Source organism: Pelophylax lessonae (genome assembly GCF_965119305.1).
Source record: "Pelophylax lessonae genome assembly, chromosome: 1".
Lineage (NCBI taxonomy): Eukaryota > Metazoa > Chordata > Amphibia > Anura > Ranidae > Pelophylax > Pelophylax lessonae.
Genome location: NC_138768.1, coordinates 853,218,558 through 853,242,562, shown reverse-complemented (window position 1 = coordinate 853,242,562; position 24,005 = coordinate 853,218,558).

Below are 24,005 nucleotides of genomic sequence, written 5' to 3'. Positions count from 1 at the left end.
CATCAACTACTCTTTCTGTAAAATAATACTTTGTGAGATTAGGTTTACCCAGGGCTTTTTTTCTCGGAGAAAAGGTGCAGGAACTCAGCCCCCTCCTCTAGGCCATGGCTGTCTTCGCCCCCTATCCACCCCTGGAACAACCCCTTGTCTCCACCCCTCCACACCTCTTAGCACCGCCCCTTTAGAGAACAGGTATAATTTGGGGGCTATACAAGTAATTTGCATGAAAGTTGTGAAATATGAAAAAGCAATGTAGTAAAATGCACAAAACATTAGAAAAATCCAGCTCTTACCAAAGAAAACTCAGAGACACTTCCAGATGATCTCAACTGGCCTGGCCCATATCCAGCAAAGAGACACCCTCATATCACTCAAGAGACAGCCCCATATTAAGCTCAGAAACAGCCCCATATCCAGCTCAGAAACAGCCCCATAACTGGCAAAGAGACAACCCCATAACCTGCAAAGAGACAGCCCCATAACCGGCAAATAGACAGCCCCATAACCAGCAAAGAGACAGACCATTCCAGTTCAGAGACACTCACAGACCCACATCCAAGCAGCATTAACAAAGCTCCATCCTGCATGAATATTTTACCATGAAAGGCTACACAGCTTCTTTGCAGTCAGGCTAAACGTGTCTCGCTCTCTCTCTTTTCACACAGATCCAAAAGAGGGTGCCGCCGAAGGAGGATTCAGTCTGCAGGGAGAGGCAAAGTGTGGATGACATTACTCCACCCTCCACTGTCTCAGGCATGCTGCAGCTGGAACTACTGTATATATGATTTCCAGCTTATGCAGCCGCCCATTCATGTTGCGGTCACCCTGCTTCCCTGTTCATGTCTGGCAGAGGTGGTGGAACGGTGTTTCGGCACGTTCAGCCAGAAAAAAAGCCAAGTTTTGACCTTTTTTCCTGCTATTTTGAGGTCATGTTCCAGTGTTCTTGATCTTAGTTTCATGATAAAAATATTGCTTGTCTGAACCTTATTCGCACCCTCAATGTATTTAAATGTTTCAGATATGGACACATTTTCCCTTCTTTCATCAAGACTGTACATATAAAGTTCCTCACATCTGATCACATTGTTTCATTTTTATATTGTTTAAATTTTTATTACTTTTTCTTTTTTCTCACTGTATTTCCTTGATAAATATTTTGTGACTTATCTATTGTGATATACACTCACCGGCCACTTTATTAGGTACACCTAATGCTAAGAGATGTTGTCAATATGGACCAAAATCTCTGAGGAATGTTTCCGACACCTTGTTGAATCTATGCCACGAAGAATTAAAGTGGAACTTTAGTCAGAAAATTAAGTCCTACTAGATCACTTCAAGCCGGCCCATTTGAAGGAATAGCTATGTAAACATTAAAAATAAAAGTCTACACTGTTTAAATTCCAGATAAACACACGGTCTCACCCTACTCTGCACATGCTCAGTTGCACTCCTATTTTAGGCATTTTTGGGGACTGCTGAGTTCGTAAAGGTTTATCTGCTGACAATAAAAGTGGAATGTTGATTTGACAATTTGGTTAGGGACACAAACAAATGTGACAGTTAGCAATCCCAGCATTCCAGGAATGTAACTTTTTTTTTAAACCGTTAAATTAATGGGTTTAGTTCCACTTTATGATTTACTGCTGTTTGGGGGCTCTGGGCAAAATGGCAGCCTCCAGCAAGAAACAAGTCATTATGGGTATAGCTCCACTTTAAGGCAGTTCTGAAGGCAAAAGGGGGTCCAACCTGGTACTAGCAGCGTGTACCTAATAAAGTGGCTGGTAATTGTATGTATATATATATATAAATATACAATATATTTATATATACAGTATATATATATATATATATATAGCAGGCCGAGCCCATGCCACTGGTAAAAATGGTGGCAGTCTGGGCCAGAATTTCTAGGAAGAAAGCACACTAATGGCACAGGTGTGTGCTGGGTTTAGTGTGTGAAGGAAGCTGTGAGGGGCACATCGCCCTGCACTGTCCAGGTAAGGATAGACAAAGGCCCGAGCCTGTGAGGATGTAGCAGCCGGGAGCTGCAGGAGAAAAAGTCAGAGCTGACAAGGTACAGCGCTTTTGTGCACAAGCACTGGGACTGCATGTGTTTGATGGTCTGGAGGACCAAGGCAGGAGGTCTGAGCAGTGAAGCTGCAAAGAGAGAGATGAATTCTATGTTTATCCCATAGGTGGAGAGAACCCCCTGTGTGGGAAGATATGCATATGAACTTTTTGCTTTGTTTTAAATGTGAATAGAAAAAGCCCTGAAGCTACAAATTCCCCAACTTGTCACAATATATATATATATGTAGCACTGCCCCCTTGAGGGCTGCTGGTTTTTGACACTTTTGGATTCCCCTGGGTTACCTGTAGAAACTGCATGCAGAATCTTAACACTTTACTTTCTTGGCCCAGTCAATGAACAGTCTAGGGGCTGTTGTTTTTGTTGTTTAATTTGATGTTGGGATGGGAGAAGGGATGATTGGATACTCCAACACTTGAACTATTCACAATGCTGAGGACTTCTATCTGAGAATGCCGCAAGGCCGCAGCTTCATCCTGCCACTAGATGAATCTGAACAATGTTCTTGAGCACTTATCTTCAGAGCATTCACCTAGTACCGCCTTTCTATCCACCAGCTGACACCCGTCCACTGACTACTCTACTCCGGAGTGGCCCCCTTCCTGGCCAGGCCCTTAAGCACGATCCTCTGTACTCACGATACTGCTTTCCAGATTCTCCAGTGCCTCAACTCTTTCAGTCAGCTCTCCTGGACCTCTGGGTTCAGGTCCACACATCTGGTTCACCAGGCTGACTGCCTGTGACCATACACCAACTGCTGCAGAAGAGGAGGCAGCCGCCACCCTCCTTCCGGGACTTCGAGCACATGTGCCCCTGGCTTTATATCCTACACCCCCACAATGCAACGAGACAGCAGTCTGTGCCAATCACTGGGGCTATATCAAAGCCTGTGTGCCCATTGGTCAGGTTTCCTCCACTCTGCAATGTGCCTCCCCATTGGACCAGTGGGGACACTCCCTCAGACCACATGAATCACGCACTGAGCACATTGAGCAGACCTAACTCATAGATCCTGCTCCCTGTTAAGCAGAGAGAATATAGAATTTACCTGCTGCTTCTCTGCTAGGCAGACAGAGCCAAAAACTATACTCACTCTCTAGCACCTATCTAGGAGGGTGCTACACTCACCCCCCACCAAACGAGCCATGTCCTCACTGGCTCTGGGGCAGCTGCCCTCTACAAAATTTCTTCCTCAAAATTTCCTAACAGAGTATCCCACAAAACTGGAAAGGGGTAAAAGGGAAAATAATAAATGTACATAGTAATAAATTATGTAGAAAAATATATATTCACCATACAGGTATTCACAAAAGCATTTATACACATTAGGCGCATTAACTTAATGCACCCCCCACCAAACAAAAATCAGTTTGAGCGGGTGAAACGTCATCCTAACAGACTAACTGAATACAATATTGACATTGCAAACCATGGAGGGCCTAGCCAGACCCGGATATCCGGTGCAAGCCTGCAAAGGAAAATACAAAGGTTAAGCACTTCATAACATTACTACCTGAACCGGTGAGACTTGCCCTCTCCTCAGAGGCGACCTTCTCACCCAAAAGTCCCAGACTATACCTTCTGGTAGACATCACTTCCGGCATTCTTGACTTGGCGTTCAGCTGTTACTCCTGGACAGGTGACAACCAAACCCTATCAAGATAACTATCTACCTTCCTAGGTCACAATTTGTGACTGAAATAGGCACAGTCCCTTTAGCATCCAGGCACTGACTTTTCTCTATTTCAGTCAAGCCCACAAGTTCATGACGACATGTGGAGTCCATCCGACTGATGCTCACAGTGTTTTCCCACCTGTAGCACTGAGGAAACATGTCTTCTTTTTGAAAAGTCATTTGCTGGAGCCGGAGCAAATGTGTTCGGCTTGTAGGGGTTATCAGTCTCTTCAGGGGGCCCTTACATTAGGGCACCCCCCCACCAAAGAGACTTCAGGCCACTATCTGCTCTCCCGAGGTAGCAACCTGCACAAAGTTTCTTTAACTGGCCCATTGGCCCAACAGAATCTTCACAAAGTGTCTTTTCAGAAAAAGTCTCTCTGTAAAAGATCCTCTTCTTTGGCCGATGGCCCAAACTCCTTTGCAGAGTGTCCTTTTAACTCTGAGGTGGTGAGTGATCTTGGCCCGAAGTCTATATTCAAACCCCTAGGTGACAAAACTTCGGCCTCATAAATCCAATATGATTCCCTTTTACTCAATTGTCTAATAAAATTGCCTCTCCAATGTCTGGTTACGCTCTCTCTATACCCCAAAACCTTAGTGAGCTGGGGTCTTTGTTATGAACCATTTTGAAATGTTTGGATACATTGTGTGTAATGGTACCCTTTTTGATGTTCTTGACATGTTCCCCTACCCTGACGCTCAAACTCCTTGACGTACGTCCTATATATTCTAGCCCACAGCCACATTCTAGCATATAGATAACACCCGTAGTGGCACAGGTGATAAGATCCTCAATTACATACTTTCTTCCTGTATTTATAGAAACAAATTCCTTCTTTTTTTTAGTATTTCTTACTGCCTGCTGACATGCTGAACATTTACCACAAGCTTGAAAACTTGTGATAAATGAAAACAGTCCATCCCTTCTAGGTATCGGGGCTAATGACACCTGGGGCTAATTTATCCCTAAGAGTAGGTGCTCTCTTATAAATAAATTTAGGTTTTACTGGTAGAACTGGACCCAATACTTTATCCCCCTTCCGGACATCCCAATGTGTATTAATGATTTTTTTCTGTAGTGCGGGTCCCCCTCACTTGGCACATATATATAATATACCTGTATATATATATATATATATATACACTGTATATATATATATATATATATACACTTTTTTTTTTGACCCGAATATGGTGTTCATTTTTTTACACACTTAGGGACATTTTTTTCTCTTTTTCCAGCTTCTGTTACAAGCTTGTGTTCCACTATCTTATACCATACTATTTTCATTATTATCCACTTAATATTTTTGTTATGTCCATTAGTACCATTTTACATTGTTAAGTTATGTGTTGCATCTCGCATCTGCTTTTAACAGTTTTTACGGGCTAGGGTTGTGTTTTACAGCATCCATATGTCCTCAACCAGGGCATGTGTATTTCTGGTATGTCTTCTATATTTTTGTGATTTTTTTTTTCACACTTTAGTATTTTTGTACTTTTAAATTGCACTGTTGGCTATTAAATAAATACAAATTCTTTAAACCAAACTTAGTGCTTATTTTGCTGTTTCTGTTACAAAGGCACAAGAATTATTTAGCTGCCCTGCTAGAATCATAATAACCAATGCATTATTGTATTTTTTCGGAGAATGGCCATTTGTCAGAATTAGTCAAAAATGGTTATTAGTTTGAACTTTTTTGTATACTCTTGAAGGTTCTTTAACTTTTTTTAAACCTATAAACCCAGGCTGCACAAAAACAGTGTTGAACATCTCGTTGATTTTTTTTTTTTTTTTTGCTTTTAATTACAGAGACTACAACTGATGACCTTTGCATGAGAGCAACCATAGGACATGCTTCCTGCCTTGTCAGAGCTACAGAGGTGAAATCATTAGGAAGTGTGCCTATTGCTGATTGCACCACTGTAGCTCTGAAAAAATTCTAATAACTTGCTCTAACTACAGTTGGTTATTATAATGTAGTCTTATTTATCAGGAATAGGAATGTGTGGTGTTAATCACTCCCTATCAGAGCATACAATAAATGTCAGATCAGTGTAATTTATACGTAACCTATGGAGTATGACCTGTTTCATGCCTATGCTCAGGGCTGATAACATAAACATGTCACCGGAACCAGATGGCTTACACCCGAGGGTCCTTAAGGAACTCAGCCAGGTGATAGCCAGACCATTGTTCCTAATTTTTATGGATAGTCTACTGGAATGGTAGACAGAGGAGCAGTGGTAGATAGATTATCTTTAACTTTTTTAAACCTATAAACCCAGGCTGCACAAAAACAGTGTTGAACATCTCCTTGATTTCTTTTTTTTTTTTTGCTTTTTAAAATTCTCCCAATCCCAGCAGAAAATTTGGATGCAGTACAGAGACTACAACTGATGACCTTTGCATGAGAGCAACCATAGGACATGCTTCCTGCCTTGTCAGAGCTACAGAGGTGAAATCATTAGGAAGTGTGCCTATTGCTGATGGCTTACACCCGAGGGTCCTTAAGGAACTCAGCCAGGTGATAACCAGACCATTTTTCCTAATTTTTATGGATAGTCTACTGACTGGAATGGAAGACAGAAATTACCCTGTATAGACACAGGAAACAAGAAGCTATAATGTTGACAAAACAATTTGGGCTGTGGGATGTATTTTAAGGAATACAAAATTGCTTTATTTCTAATAAATACATATTACATAAAAGCCTGGTGGAAAAAATATCTACGTACTTAAGCACATGCCGTGGGTGACAAGTAATAATAAACAGAAGACGGGACACAAAACAACATAAGTACAAATATATACAGTACACAGCCGGCCGGACGCCAGGTGCCTCTTGCAAATAGATGGATACCCACGGCTCACGCCGTATAATATGGCGCTAACAAGTGTAATAAACTAGGGGTCCCTCTATGTGCAAGCCCCTGGGAGCTCGAGCTCTGGTGATGGAGAGGAGGGATAGTGAATCCTGCCAAGGACAGGGGAAGGGGAAGGAGAAGATGTCCTCGATGGATGGAATAGGGTGGTACTAGAACATCCAGCCATGTGAATCTTGGCATCACGATGACCCTAACCTTCACAGTGCCTGTGGGGGATTATATCCACCCATTGCCGGGAAAGGGGGTTCCTGGTGAAAAATACTGTATTGCTTGTACAATATGCATTGCATGTAAGTCTCCGGCCTTCCCTGATGGTATGTTTATTCCTGTGTGGATATCCCCGAATGCCCATCAAGGACAAACTGTTCAGAATGGTGACACCAGGGGACACAAGAATTGCCACAGAATTTGACACAAGAATTGCCACTCCGGAGTCAATAATGCATGGTCTGCTTACGTCTATATGCAAGAGGCACCTGGCATCCAGCTGACTGTGTATATATTTGTACTTATGTTGTTTTGTGTCCTGTCTTCCGTTTATTGTTACTTGTCACCCACGGCATATGCTTAAGTAGGTAGAGATTTTTCCACTGGGCTTTTATGTAATATGTATCTATTAGAAATAAAACAATTTTGTATTCTTTAAAACACATCCCACAGCCCAAATTTTCTGACAGCATTATAGCTTCTTGTTTTCTGTGTCTATACAGGGTATTTTCTGTCTGCATTATTTAGCTATTTCAACAAACACCAACAGGTGGTGGTAGTGTTGGGATGATCATTTAAGTAATTGGCCTCATTGGTACAGTATACATATTTTTTATATGACTGGAATGGTACCAGCTGATTGGAGAAAAGCCAACATGGTACCAATATTGAAAAAGGGCCGAGATATATCCCTGGAAACTACAGGCCGGTTAGCCTAACATCAATAGTCTGCAAGATATTGGAGGGGATGATAAGGGACTATATACAAGACTAACAGTAAAATTAGTGGTAATCAGCATGGATTCATGAAAAATCGCTCTTACAAGACCAATTTATTAACCTTCTATGAAGAAGAGAGCTGCCATCTAGATAAAGGAAGACCTGTGGATGTGGTGTATCTGGATTTTGCAAAGGCATATGATACAGTTCTCCACAAATCGTTACTGTACAAACTAAGGTACATAGGTATGGACCATAGGGTGAGCATCTGGATTAAAAACTGGCTTCCAGAGGGTGGTGATAAATGGGGAGTACTCGGAATGGTCTGGTGTGGAAAGTGGGGTCCCCCAAGGATCTGTCCTGGGACCAATCCTGTTTAATTTATTCATAAACGATCTAGAGCAGGCATGTCCAACCTGCGGCCCAGAACTGCAGGCAATGCAGCACGCCGGCCGAATAGCTAATAAAAAAAAGAAAAGCTAAATTGCTGGCGGTATTCCAGTATCTGAGCAACAGCATACCAGTCAGTGTTGTTGTGACGCGTGCCAGGAATTTACATAGTATTCGGCACACCGGTATATGTCTCAGTGTCAGTGTACTGAGTCCTACGATGCTGCTGGCTGGGGAGTGGCCGAGCGAGACGAGCGCCAAAGACATTGGTTTGGAGCAGCCTGGGTGGGCGGGCTGTGGGCATGGCTTGTGGGGCGGAGCCAGAGCGGCACATGGGTTAGAGAGCAGAGCAGGTTTCCAGGCTGGAGGACAGGTAGGGCACGCACCACACTGTGACAGGCATGCAGCATACCACCAGTGCTGCAAGAAGGCTTGGTCACACCACTTTGCCAGCTGGTGAGTTCAAATAAATCTAGGTAGAAATGTGAGTGACCGACTTAATTTATTGTTCTTTTAAATATATGATAAATGTTAGAAGAATATCCCGCGCTATGGATCTATATTAAATATTAAGTGTATAGCATGTACATCTGGCTGCTGCCCTCACTATGAACAACCACCTGTTGGTGGTGTCCCTATAGATGTGTAAAAGTGCTGATGTGCAAAAGAGTGGTGGCGCTGCCTAGATTAATAAATAAATAAATAGAATTTGTGATATAAAGTAAAAAAATGTAAATGGAAAAGATCCTTAATATGTTTGCCTTGGGTGATATTTAAACCATATATTAGTAGTGATAAACCTGTGCTAATTTGTCAATCAACTAGTTAAAATATATAATGAAAATTATATGTAATAAAAATGATATGTAATAAAAATCTGTGATAAAACCTGTGCTAATAAATCAATAAGCTGGTTGCGATAATTGCCAATAAATTATAACATATAATTCATACAAATAAAATATGGTATGCAAGCTATTTGCATTGGATAACTAAAGTGACTAAGTGCTATACATTGATCCTCTCAAATAAGTGCAATGTGCAGAAAAAAGTGCCAAAACCCATGGCACCATTTTGAAGGAGATGTCATCTCTCTAAAGGAAGATCTTCCACTACTCAACTCCCTACAGGCTCCTCCCACCCCACCATTTATAGCCCAGGTGCAGGAAAGCTAACTGCACTCACGTGGTGACAACTGAGGTGGGACTTTCGATAAAGGGTCTTTACATCTCCTAGGGTCCACTAAATATTAGGTCCATACATTCTAGGTCCATACATACACAGGCAATTTTGTGGCTGACCTTACACATTAATAGGAAAAGCTCAGAAGGAAGCAGGGCCGAATGCTGTCCTCTTCCATACAGTTGTTTTTTCCATGAGCCCCAACTAGGCAGAAATGTTGGCTCTTGTTCCACTGAAGGAAAGACAAAATAAATAGGAACTCCCATTTCAAAGGTGGTGTCATCACTCTACAAGAAGAGTCCCTTCTCAGTGTGATCTTCCACTATGAAACTCCTTACAGGCTTCTCCCTCCCCATCCTTTGTAAGCCCTGTCTGGTAAAACTAAGTGGCAACTTCACTACAGTTGTGACAACTGAGGGGGGGACCATCCCTTAAGAGGCTCTACACATGCCTATATCCTAGGCTTCCTACTAGATCAAGCAAAGTTGTGGCTGACCTTGCAAATCAATAAGAAAGGCTCAATGTCGTCTTCTGGAGGGGGTTGCTACTTTCAGGGCTTTTGGGGTCTTGCATTTCTTCTACATAACCAACTTAGTCACTTTAGAGTAGTCACAAACTAACGTTACTACATTGTGGTAAAAAATACTGCGCTAACAAAAATAGTGAACAAATAGCCGCTGACACTCCAACAGACTGTGATGGCAACCAAATATAACATCAATTGTGCAGCGCTCAAATGTTAAAGTGAGTACAACGGGATACACACTGAAATGCAAAATTAAAGTCCAATATTCAAAATTAGACAAAAAACGAAGGTGACCAGTCCCACATAGGAGAGTAAATACTTGTGATAAATCCCACACCAAAAAGAGAATATAATTCACTCACCAGATGGCATGGACCCAAAGTACCTTACAGAAATTGGGTCATGCAGGCTGAAAGTGAGGATCTCCTTGGAACAGATGGCAGAGGCTTCCACAAATTCTCCTTCAAATGGTGGATATAGGAAGGTCACTCAAAGATGGTACACGTATAGATAACTGTAAATCCTCACTCAGAAAGGTGTATGTGGGATGAATCGAAAAGACACCATAGCGTGATATCGTTTAAATAGTTTATTAAAGCAAAGAAAGTAATGCACTTACAATGGGTCAGATGGTAAGAAGCATTCAATACAATTCGGCACTCTTGACAATCCTGAAGGAAGAGTGCCGAATTGTATTGAATGCTTCTTACCATCTGACCCATTGTAAGTGCATTACTTTCTTTGCTTTAATAAACCATTTAAACGGTATCACGCTATGGTGTCTTTTCGATTTATCCCACATACTGTACACCTTTCGGGGTGGGGATTTCCAGATATCCATACGTGTACCATCCTTGAGTGACCCTTCTATATCCACCATTTGGAGGAGAATTCGTGGAAGCCTCTGCCATCTGTTCCAAGGAGATCCTCACTTTCAGCCTGCATGACCCAATTGCTGTAAGGTACTTTGGGTCCATGCCATCTGGTGAGTGAATTATATTCTCTTTTTGGTGTGGGATTTATCACTATGTGGGACTGGACACCCTCGTTTTTTGTTTAATTTTGAATATTGGACTTTATTTTTGCATTTCAGTGTGTATCCCATTGTACTCACTTTAACATTTTAACGTTACTACATTGTCAAGCTTGCAACCTTGGCCATTGTGAATGTAGTCATCCTGACTTCTATGGGTATTTAGCAAGCAGGGGAACATACTGTACAAGCTCAATCTCAGAATAAAATGTAGAGCCTCTCAGAAGGAAGTTGGGTCTCCTGAGTCAATTCAAAATCTTTCACATTTCACCGGAATGTACGTTTAATAGTCCTTACAAACAAAATAACTGTACAGCAAAAATATTCCAGACCCTGTCTCGTATTATCATGCACACTTAGTAAGCGCTGACTGTACACCTCCGGGGCAAACAGTGATTTTGGCAGTTTTCACGTAGAAGAATGAACTTAATAAGTGTGCTTAGCAGATCCTAATTTTTATGTGATCTTTGAAATACATTCCAAACACTTTGACCTCAAATGTTGACTTACCAAAGCCACCAACTTTATTAGCACAAGGAAAGGTTCTATACTAAGATGTACATTTTAATATAAATCACACCTTTAGAGTTTCAGTACCGTGTGTGCGCCGCTGTTCTCTTCCTGGCAAGCTTGGTCAACCACCACAATCCCTGAGGAGATATAGAACAGAAGGTAATTAGAAGCGGTCTTGTTCATGATGACTACTGGTTCTGCACATTTCCATCAGCCAGACAGTTGCACCGTTGTGGTACACGTTGCACATTTGTTGTAACTTTTAACCTCTGCTGACCCTGAGCATATTTCAGAATCTACATCATAAAGGACGCTTAAAACAAATCTATGAAAAATATTTAAAATCCAGACTGTTTCTAAAAAAATGATAACTTATTGCAATGGTAATGCTCATTTAATTTTTCAAAGAGGTCAGTCCACCCAGGAATGGTCTTTTAGTTATAGTTGTAGCGCTCATCTCCTGAAAACATGCCTATGTCCCCCTTGTTAGTACAGGGGCGGCAGCCACAAGCACAGTCTCTTGCATACCGACAACAATGGCTTTATCTGCTGCCGGTCCGTGACCTGTTGGGGGCCAGGCTGTGGGGGGAGAGAGGGAAGTGGGGGGCGAGCGAGTGAGGCTTAATCTGCATTGGTAATACAAAAAGTGGTCACCACCTCCATCTATAATTGGTCTTAATGGCAAGGAGCACTGGAAGGGCAGATGCAGGTCAAGAAAAATGAAGAGATTTCCAGTCACAACGTACCAACCAGCCAGCGACCAACCGAATTGACCTGTCTAACAGTATGCTTTAAAAACAGGGGTTTGGTTGCACACATTTGCAAATACATGCGTAAGCTGCAGGCCCCGGCAAGGCACCCTGTTATCTGCAGTCCCTAACTCTACAATTTAAAGAGTCTCTACAATGAGAGCACATGCATTCTAATGAGATAGATGGAGGACAGGTGACTAGAGGGAGCCCACCCCTCCTTAAAGGCACAGGGTCACACTGAACACCGAGCACATCCCCCAATGGCAGCAAAGGTGTCAGTGGGTTGCCTGGCTAAATATAAATATCAACGATAATACAAAAAGTGGTCACCACCTCCACCTATAACTGGTCTTAATGGTAAGGAGCACTGGAAGGGCAGATGCAGGTCAAGAAAAATGAAGAGATTTCCAGTCACAACTTACCAACTAGCCAGCGACCAACCGAATTACCCTGTCTAACTGTATGCGTTAAAAACAGGGGTTTGGCTGCACACATTTGCAAATACATGCATAAGCTGCAGGCCCCGGCAAGGCACCCTGTTATCTGCATTCTGCAGTCCCTAACTCTACAATTTAAAGAGTCTCCACAATGAGAGCACATGCATTCTAATTGGGTAGATGCATTGGTGGCCACTCACAATGCAGCCAGGGCTCCACCTTTTGTTGAGTCAGTGATGGGAGACCTGTTGTGGGCTAGGTGCATGAGGAACCTGGATTCTTGTGTGGGTCTAGTGCACTGCCACCATCCTGGCACCAGGGACCAGCCCTGGTTGGGAACTGCTGGTCTAGGGGATGTCTTTTTACCATTTTAAAAGGAGAGGGGTTAAGGGTCACAGGATACTCCAAAACAATAATAGAAAACAATGGGTGGATAAACTTCTTAGCAGAAAATCCTTACAGGAGCAAGCACTCACTACAGTCCCAAAACAGGTCTTACTCACCATGTCCCAGAAGCTGTCTGCCACCCAACATCCACAGGTAGATCCTCAGTGAGGGAGATAAAATATTCTTCTCCAGACCTGGATTTTAGAACAGTACCCTCCAGCGAACAATCCCTTAGCAATCTTCTTTATACCCTTTGAGGCCCAGACTGTCTCAGTAGCTCTCTCCTAGGGGCAGCAACCCCAGAAAAACTGGAACCTGAAGAGGAAAGAACACTCTCCTTCCAGTGATTGGCTGGAAAATGATAAATATTCATGCTGGTCATTTGACTCTCATTGTCCTTTATTATGGAAGCTTCTTTCAGAGGCAGGTTCCTACCTTGAAGAGTGAGCTACATCGGTGACACTCCAACAGCAAGATCTCCCTGCCTTAACAACAGACTCTCTTTCTGTCTACCTGTGAGTTTTTGGTGTTCCAACTAGTTTTTCAGCCAGGATCTTGTAAATTTACACTAAATTCAAGTTTGAGAACTGAAGCCTATCAAAATGCAGGAACAAAATATCATGTATTTCAGCTGGCCAGTCCTTAGATGTTGTGACTGCAATGTTTTTTTCTTTTTTTAGGCCTATGTTTCATTTTATTTTTATTTTTAAGTAACACACTTCCTGTCCTAGAGCGATAAAATTTACATAACCTCCTTAGCGGTATTCCCGAGTGTGGCTCTGGGTTATTTTCAGTACCAAAAGTGGTAACCCCGAGCCACACTCAGGATTACCCCAGAATGTTACTCACTTTCCCTGCGATCCCCCGCTGTCCTCCCCGCCATCCTCGCACTCTCTCCCCGCTGTGTGCTCGGCCGACACCGGCACTTGCCTTCTGGTTCCCTTTCCTGAGAGCGTTGCGACAAAGGGGGGTGGAATCGGCGGCAAATTCAAAAATGTAAATGCACCAAATGAGATGATACAAAGCTGTGATCCTAACGGATTACACTGTATCATCCCATTTCACCACAGGATTTCACCTGGTGACTTTTCCAGTGCCCTGCCTGTGCTTTTCCAGTGGTTTGTGCCTGGAAAATAGAGAACAACCATGGCGTCCAAAACGCGTTCTTTTTTGCGCAAAAGTGCTTTTAGATGAACTGGAAAACAGCGACAGCGAAACGGAAGAACTGAGTGATAGAGATTCGTGGGAAAATTCGTCATCAGGTACGGAAAGTGACGACAGCGATGATCCTGATGTCTCTTTCTTGCACATCGCTTGTGGAATTTGGGAAGTATATCAGATGGTTCTTCAGAATTTCCAACATGACTTCATACCAGTACACAAAGCAAGGTCCATAAAGACATGGATGAGCAAGTTTGGGTGGAGGAACTTGACTGGCCTGCACAGAGTTGACCTATAAACTGTACAACTCAGTTGAACAACAGACTGAAATATTTTAGGTGGAGGAAAGTAAAAATAAAAAAAAATAAAATAATATGGCTGCATAAGTGTGCACACTCTTAAACTAATACTTTGTTGGACCTTGGCATGTGGGGATGATTGAGTTTGAGGAAGTGGTGTGACATTCAGACTGATATATCTGCTAGTAGATTAGTGATACATGAGGAGACTGAGGAAGTGAGCTGAAGATTAGAGAAATAGATTTGGGGGGCGTCAAGGTAGAGCTGGTATTGGAAGCCGTGGGAGGCTATCAGCTGGCCCAGAGAGGAGGTGTAGATTGAAAATAGTTGAGGTCCAAGAACAGAACCTTGGGGGGACCACAACAGAGAAAGGAAGAGGAGAGGAGGAAGTAGAACGCTAGTAACGCTAATGGTGCGGTTAGATAAAAACCGCAGTAATTAAATGTTGAGAGGGGTCTAGGCCTTCACTTATTCTAAAAAAAAAAATATATATTTTTTATTGGTGTTGTGGATTTTTTCTCGCTTCCTGTTCAATGATTTCAGTAATAAAAAGTTTACAAGGGTCTAGGTCTTAACTTATTCTTTATATATATATATATATATATATATATATATATATATATATATATATATATATATATATATTATATATATATATATATATATATATATATATATATATATATATATATGCAGTATATATATATATATATATGCAAAAAAAAAATATCTATATATATATATATATATATATATATATATATATATATATTTATATATTTTTTTTTGGTGTTGTCAATTTTTCCTCACTTCCTGTCCAGTGATTTCAGTAATAAAAATTTGAGAGGGGTCTAGGCCTTCACTTATTCGAAAGAAAAAAAATTTTTTATTGGTCTTGCTGATTTTATTTCTCACTTCCTGTCTAGTACTTTCAGTAATTAAAAGTTGAGAAGGGTCTAGGTACCTATTTATGCTAAAAATAAAATAATATAAAAAATTGTTATTGGCTTTGCTGATTTCTTCCTCACTTCCTGTCCAGTAATACAAACGTAGAAAGGATGAGCATGTGGGTTGAGCTGGAAGGAAGCTGCAGACTCTCCCAGAGACCCTCTGCAAGCCCTCCTAGATCTGGCAAAAAAAAAAAAGTCAAACTCTAATTAAAGATTAATTCTGCTTTAGTTGAGAACAAAAGCAATATGTTCTGATGAGAAAAGCTGCGGTGTCCCTTTAGAAGTATTTAACTCATGGAGGGTATATCCCCAAAACTAAAATCTCTATCCCAGGGGATGCCTAAAATCGGACCTTTTTGCAGACTTCTAAAAAAATCAGAAAGCCAATCACACAAGAAGGAAATAGGGAGTTCTGTACACCATCTGTATACAGAATGCTGCTAGGTTGCCATATTGCATTACATTTTACACAAAATATGAGCGGTGGCAGATTCAAAAGGAAAGGGAATTTTTAAATAATATTCAATAACAATATGACTTGTCTTTTAATTGTATTTTATTGAATTTTTTTTTTTTTAATAATATTCAATAACAATATGACTTGTCTTGCAATTTTATTTTATTGAATTACATTTTTTAATAATATTTAATAACAATATGACTTGTCTTGTAAATGGTAAGTTATTTATTATTAAAATTATTATTTTTTTTTTGCTATATTTCTTTTTTTTTGCATGGATCTATACTTTAGGGCTCTTTTTTAGTTATATTAATTCCTGGAATGCGTTAGAAGATAACTAGTAGATTGCCTTTGTGGTCTGGGACTCGTTTTTTGATTAGTCTCCTGTTTGACTCACTAACACATTTGATGCTAGGCTAAAAATAGAGTTATTATACCAAAGTCATGACTTGCTCAATGTGGAAGTTTGATTAAACGCTGACCGTAATATACATCACGGCACATCCAAACATGGATCTTTTCAAAAGACATTATCTGGAATTGGATTGCAGCTGAATGCTCTTTTCAGAATCAATTACAGTGAATCTCCAAATGTTTCCACAAATAATAAACAGACTCCATCAGGGAATGTGCATCATCCACAGTGAAATGATGCAGTATGTTGGCAACGAAGTCATAGATCTCCAAAACTTCCTCCAGCCAAGGCTATGATTCTGCACCTAATCAGTGAGCTCCCATCTGAGATGCTGTCTGGTGTGGATGAGGTATTTAAGAATACATATACATGTGGTTTGACTACTGGTCATGTCACACTTCCAGTATGAAATAATAGATGTGACTGATATGCAAAACAGACCTTCTCCCAAGATGAGTAACAAATTATCAGTCCGTGGTTCCCAAGCTTTAGCCATTATGACTTTTGCCATGACTTGGCTTGTATGGGCTTTGTTTTAATGAAGTTGCTAAAAAGGGTAGGTTCTAGGCCTATGCAACTATTGAGAGAAATGCTGTGTAATGTGGTCCCAATTACATGTCCTACATGAGTCACAAATATTCTCTAGATCAACTATTCTTAACCAGGGTTCTGTCATGTTACAACCAAAGAGATGAATGAATTGTATTGGGATTGTATGTGACAGACCAGTGATGGCGAACCTTGGCACCCCAGATGTTTTGGAACTACATGTCCCATGATGCTCATGCACTCTGCAGTGTAGTTGAGCATCATGGGAAATGTAGTTCCCAAACATATGGGGTGCCAAGGTTCGCCATCACTGTGATAGACCAACACAAAGTGGCACATAATTGTGAAGTGAAAAGAAAATGATAAATGGTTTTCATAATTTTTTACAAACAAATATGTGAAAAAGTGGCGTGCATTTGTTTTTAGCCCCCCTGAGTCAATACTTTGTAGAACCACCTTTTCGCTGCAATTACAGCTGCAAGTCTTTTTGGGGATGTCTCTAGTCTCTACCAGCTTTTCACATCTAGATAGTAAAAATGTTGCCCATTCTTCATTGGAAAATAGCTCAAGCTCTGTCAGATTGGATGGAGAGCGTCTGTGAACAGCAATTTTCAAATCTTGTCACAGATTCTCAATTGGATTTAGATCTGGACTTTAACTGGGCCATTCTAACACATTAATATACTTTGTTTTAAACCATTCCATTCTAGCTCTGGCTATATATTTAGGGTCGTTGTCCTGCTGGAAGGTGAACCTCCACCACAGTCTCTAACAGGTTTTCTATTAAGATTGCCCTGTAATTGGCTCCATGCATCTTCCCATCAACTCTGACAATGTTCCCTGTTCCTGCTGAAGAAAAGCATCCCCTCAACATGATGCTACCACCACCATGTTTCACGGTGTCTTCAGGGTGAGGTACAGTGATAGTTTTTCGCAACACATAGCGTTTTGCGTTTAGGACCAGAGCACCTTCTTCCACTTTTTTGTTGTGTCCCCCATATAGCTTCTCACAAACTGCAAATGGGGCCTCTTATGACTTTCTTCAATAAAGGCCAGATTTGTGGAGTGCATGACCAATAGTTGTTCTATGGACAGATTATCCCCCCTGAGCTGTGGGTCTCTGCAGCTCCTCCAGAGTTACCATGGACCTCTTGGCTGCTTCTCTGATGAATACTTTACCCTGCCTGTCAGTTTAGGTGGACGGCCATGTCTTGGTAGGTTTGCAGTTGTGCCATACACTTTACACTTTCCATTTTCAGATGATGGATTAAACAGTGCTCTGTGACATGTTCAAAGCTTGGGATATTTTTTTTATAACAGTAAGTAAGGTAAATCAGCACAGCAACAATACAACACAATCAAAGGAAAGGAACTCACTGCTCAAGGTGGTATGAAAGCCTGATGACACACACCGGTGCATGCCCCGGCTCGCCTCCGTGAATGATCAATAAAGAAAAAAGGAACGGCTGCACTCCAGATGAGGTCAAAATCCAGATTTATTGACTTAGTAATGATTAAGCACACATTGTAGTGTGTGAAACGCGTCTACCTTGCCACTATTTGCCACACTGGGATGTCCAGTCAATAAATCTGGATTTTGACCTCATCTAGAGTGCAGCCGTTCCTTTTTTCTTTATTGAACAATACAATACAGTCAAAGTGTGGCCACCCGTCCTGCAGGACTGAGGATATAAACAATAGCCTTCCCACTGTGAGATTATTCCCCAAGCAAGACGTGTATGACTAACAAGGAAATGGGCTGGCTTGCTCACTTGCAGGCCCTCAGTCAGGAGGGATCATTCCTAGTTTGCATCAATAAAAAGCACTGGCACATTTGTCACTAGTAAAGACCTATGTTGAAGAGTGTCTTTGAAGTGTCCTGAAAAAGCTTTGCAAGCACGTATCGAAACGCGTTGACGTCACTCACGCATCATGGACGACATTAGCGGGAACTTCGAAAGATACTAATGCTGAGTGGGGAGCGAGACAAGACACTTGTTGTCATCTAGCATGGCGATACAGCTGATTGAGAGGAACTGAGTGGATAGGCGTAGCACGGCAAAGTCGAATGTTCTATGTGACAGGGTCACTTCTCTTTTGAAAATGCGGCTGTGATGGTGGCAACTCTCACATTTCTGCAGTAGACAGGTGTCCACAGCTTGGCTTCTACACTTGTTGCTCAGCCTAACAGTGATGTTTGTGGGTTCCCCAGCAGTATCGCACTTCCTGGCCTATGTGACTCGACACAGCTCTCACACCTTCCCCTTCCATCAAAGTCTTTCTCCAACTCCTCTCCGTGTTCCTGGGCTTTTTCTTTTATATACTCCAGCCCCCTGGTGATTGCTCATGGACTGTGTAGTTTAGTTTCTGTTTAACTGTGAAGAAAATTCTAATTACAGCATACAACTACCAGAAGTCTCTGGACACCTGTATTACCACTTCAATACAGAGTACTTTTACCCCCTCCCTGCCCAGGCCAATTTTCAGCTTTCAGCGCTGTTACATTTTGAATGACAATCATGCAACACTGTACCCAAAGAAACTTTTATCAGTTTTTTTTTCTCACAAATAGAGCTTTCTTTTGGTGGTATTTGATCACCACTGGGTTTTTTATTTTTTGCTAAACAAATGGACCAAAAATGTAAAAAAAAAGTTTTTCTTTGTTTCTGTTATAAATTTTTTTGTAAATAAGTAAGTTTTCCCCTTCACTGATGGGCACTGATGAGGCTGCACTGACGGGTACTGGTGAGGAGGCACTGATGGGCACTGAAAGGTGGCACTGATGGACACTGATAGGTGGAACTAATGGGAACTGATAGGCGGCACTTATGGGCACTGATGGGCTGCACTGATGAGGAGGCATTGACAGGCATTACTGATGGGCACTGATTGACATCTCTAATGGGCATTGATGGGCATCCCTGATGGGCACTGATTGGCGTCGCTGGTGGACACTGATTGACATCTCTGGTGGGCAAAGGTTTGCAATACTGGTGGGCATTGGTTGGCACTTTAGGTGGACACTTGTGGGCATCGTTGATTGGTCTGCACTGATAATTGATGCGCTGATTATTAGCGCAGATACCCCCCCTGTCAGGAGAGCCGTTGATCTGCCCACACCTTGTCAGCGCGAATAGAGGAAAAGCCGATAAACAGCACTTCCTAGTTGCGATGTAACCAGCTGTGATTGGACACAGCTGATCACATGGTAAAGATCCTACATCAAAGGCTTTTTACCGAGATCGGAGCTGAGGTGTGTCAGAGCGCACTCGGGGGTGCGTGCGAGCGGCTTATCCTGCTGAACGTCATATGATACCCAGTCAGGATAACTAATCCCCCGCCCGGCCGTCATTCTGCTATAGGCCCGGATGAGATGTGGTGAAGGCTGTGATGGACAATAATGCTAAACTGCCATCTTGTGGATAAATATAAAACTGCATTCACAGTAACAATGCACAGTGTTACAGTTCATTCACACATTATCTGTTACAATAATGGCAGGACAGAGCATGGGGTTATTGCATCTCCAAGTAGCCCATAGAGAATATGAGTCTCATAGCCCATAGAGACAGGATTCCTAAACATATGAAAATATGGAAATGAGATAGAGTTACTGACAAAGATACTCACATCATCTAATACATCATATTCATCAAGTTCCATAATGTAGAGATTTTTGCTTCAATTTTTTAAAATTATTCTGAGATTTAGCTCCATCGCCCATTGCTTTGGTTTCCTTACCCACAAGGGCTATGGATACCCACAATTAACAAATCCTGCAATAGAGCATGAGAACGAAGGACTGAAGGGCATTATGTCTCTAATCTGTCTATCTAACAAGGCTTGAGCACAGTGGCTTTCTATGGCTGAGAGGTATTGGTAATGCAATATTTTTGTGCTGCTCTCTTAAAAATGTGTCCCTAAGTTGTTTAGACAAACAAATACCCATTGAGATTTTGGAGATGGCACCTCTGATTTCATATTTTATTCTTGCACATTTCAAAATTCCCATGGATTAAAAGGGAAACATTTGGACATTCCATATAACAAATATCAGACAAAGATGGTTCAGCATGGATATAGGGCCAATTTGTATTCTGGCTCACTCACTGAAATGGTGCAATGGTTTCAATTGAGGGTGTGTAGAAGTCCCCATTACTCAGCTGAAAGTGAGCATGGGCTCCCTTCTCCAAGCATGGGCTTTCTTCTCCAAGCATGGGCTCCCTTCTCCAAGCATGGGCTCCCTTCTGAAAATGACCTCTGGTCTGCTGGCAGGATTCTGCTTTCAACTCACTGCCAACAGAAGACAGGAAACCTTTCTATACTGGCCGTCAAGAAAGTATTAATTACTGTATATTCAAGGATTGATAAAACCATGAGAGTTGGCATTCTTTATCCAAGAGCTTTCATGCTATATGCATATGTAGCGTACTCCTAGTTAGGTTAGGATTATAGGTTAAATTTGGTTATTTTTGGCACCGCTGTAATCTGTAAATATTGGAGCTGTTGTTATATCCTTTTGACCATTCTGGGTTTCATGGGATGCAAGATTGATTGCTTTCCCCTGCCTCTCAGAAAGTTCTGAAACATAGGAGTGGGGCAAGGCAAATGGGCAGCATGGATATTTGTGATGATTCAACCAATCCCTGGGGAGGTTACCCAGAATGTGGCTGAGGAACACATAAACAGTCTGAGCTGTAGAACAGCAGTGTCTTCCTGTTCAAGGGATTCCACCTGTTCAGGCTGGCTACTCCCTGCCTAGAGCCGTTCTGCTATTTTCAATTTGCTGTTCATCAAGACTCCTTAAAACTTCACCTAGGGATTCATAGCCTTACTAGCAGACATCTGGAAGAAGCTGAATGGGCACACTTATTCCTCTGGCCTTGTGAGTACTGCTTTGCTGGAAGATCCTAGTGATTGTGTACTATTAAAATTGTTGGGCCTCATAGTTCCTCTCCTGAGAGGTACTGTACATACTGACCAGTCCCCTTTTGTTGAGTGGAAAGACTTTACACTAAGTTGTGCTAAGTGGTTCCTCTCCTGAGAGGTTTATACTTTAGTCTCCCGTGGAAGGACTGTCCTTCGAAGCCTGGGTCAAGTAGTTCACCTTCTTAGGAGTACATACCTCTGGTTTGCAACATGGAGAAGTGTTTCTTCTTTTTCCTGTTAGTGGTTTTGGAGTATCCCATAATACCCCCCCCCCCCCATCCAAGTTATTTAAAAATAAAACTACAAAAAGACTGCCTAGACTGCTCTTTGTGTCTGTGTTATAAAGGGCCAAAATAAGTTTGATGGGAGTTTCTGGGGTCTCAGTAGTACTGCTGTTTGATTAAGCCAACTGTAAGTAAACAAAAAATAATTACCGTATTTATCGCCGTATAAGACGCACTTTTTCTTCCCCAAAACTGGGGGGGGGGGGGAAAGTTGGTGCGTCTTATACGACAAATACACATTTTGTCTGCATTAAAACTGCCCCTAACTTTGTGTGGTGCTTGCTCGCAGTCCTCTTTTTATGCTGTGTGTGCTGCAGGCTGGATTTGTTGCATGTACTGCGGGCTGTGGAGACTTCTCTGACCCTCTCCCTCCTATAGCGCGCCTTGTCCCCCCCTCCCGACAGTCTATCCACGTGCTGCCCGTGCACCATGTCAACGCTGAGCTTACCGGTATCCATCAGTGCGGGCTGTGCCTCCTCATGTCTCCCCGGGCCACACCTCTGCCCATCCTGCTCCATACATTCCTGCTCCTATTTGATTTGATGCCCGTGATTGATGGGCAGAAGAATTGATCCGCCAAAGCTCCGCCCCCCAAATCCCAGGGAGAAGACACCGTCCTCCCTACCTCATACTGCTGCTCCTGCTCCGCCCCCACTTCGCCTACTACTCTATTGGATGCCCATGATTGATGGGCAGAAGAATGGCTCCACAAGCTCCGCCCCCGAAACACGGGGAGAAGACACACCGCTCTCCCTACGTCATACTGTTGCTTCTGGATAGATCACAGGCAGCATGTGGTGTGTGTGAGAAAGTGTTCAGGCGGACCAACTACAGGGTAAATGTGCATACACACGCACACACACCTAGGGTCTAAGAGAGCCTACAGTATTTGGTACAGAATCTTTTTTTTCTAGATTTTCCTCCTTTAAAATTGGGTGCGTCTTATATGCCGATGTGTCTTATACGGCGAAAAATACGGTAGATGGGAGCAAAAATTCAAGGGAGTCACAAGCTATTTCAACATAAAAATGTAAGCAAGATTGGTAAGGGTCAGATTAGAGTTCATTGTGGGATATAGCTCTGCCTTGTCTATAGACCTTCAGATGGAAAGGGTTTAAGTGGGGACCTGTATTTTGTTCCCCAATGCAGGAGAGTTCTTTTATTTGTATCTCTAGTACAGTAAGGGAACATAAAATTAGGAGGTTGGTTTGTTTCTATGAGTAGAAAACATTTTTGGGTGCCATTGTAAGACCCAGTATAGCCAGGGAGCCAAGCAGTGTCATATACTGTAACTTCATCTTTCCCATCCATAGACATCATTTTTTCTCTGCAACATCTGCTCTGGGTCTGCTTTAACTTTATTTTCCTGCAGAGTCGCCTCTACCTGAACCCTTATTGGATGGTTTTATGATGGTTCTTATAGCCTTTCACAGCTGAGTATAATGTCCTCTTGCTGTGTGTTGATTACACAATATGTGAATGTTATGCTATTTTTGCCTCCTCATCTTCTGGTGCAGGTTAGTAGAAGAAGATGAAAAACACGTATGATCTGGCACGTGTTCCATGAACTCCTTGTGAACTTTGGTAGAACTTATTTTGCACGATCAGGGAGAAAAGTGATAAAATACAAGAATTTTAATGTTTTCCGGACGAGTCTGTTTGATGTTCAGAAGATGTTTACGCCGTTGAGTTGGACACGAATAGAGGTGAACATCTAAGACCGACTTTGAATACTTTGTGGCATTAGTATAAATACATTTTGAATATTGATTTGTAAGAATTAGATCACAGACAGGATGCACTAGAATTGGAAAAAATGTAGAGAATAGCCATAAATTAAAGTAAACCTGTCAGTAATTCTAAACTTTTTAAATTTAAATGTCTCGTCTATGTTTAGGAACCACAAGCTGACTGCTACTTTTAGGTTCCTTGGTTTTGTTTAATTTTGTTACTAGTGTAGCGCTCATGCCAGGATGGGCCACTGAAAATATGCCCAGGTCCCCCATAATAGTATAGAGCAGGGGTCTCTAAACCATGGCCCTCCAGTTGTTCAATAACTACAATTCCCATCATGCCTAATGATGTCTGTGAATGTCAGAGTATTACAATGCTTCATAGGATGTGTAGTTCTGAAAAATCTAGAGACCCATAG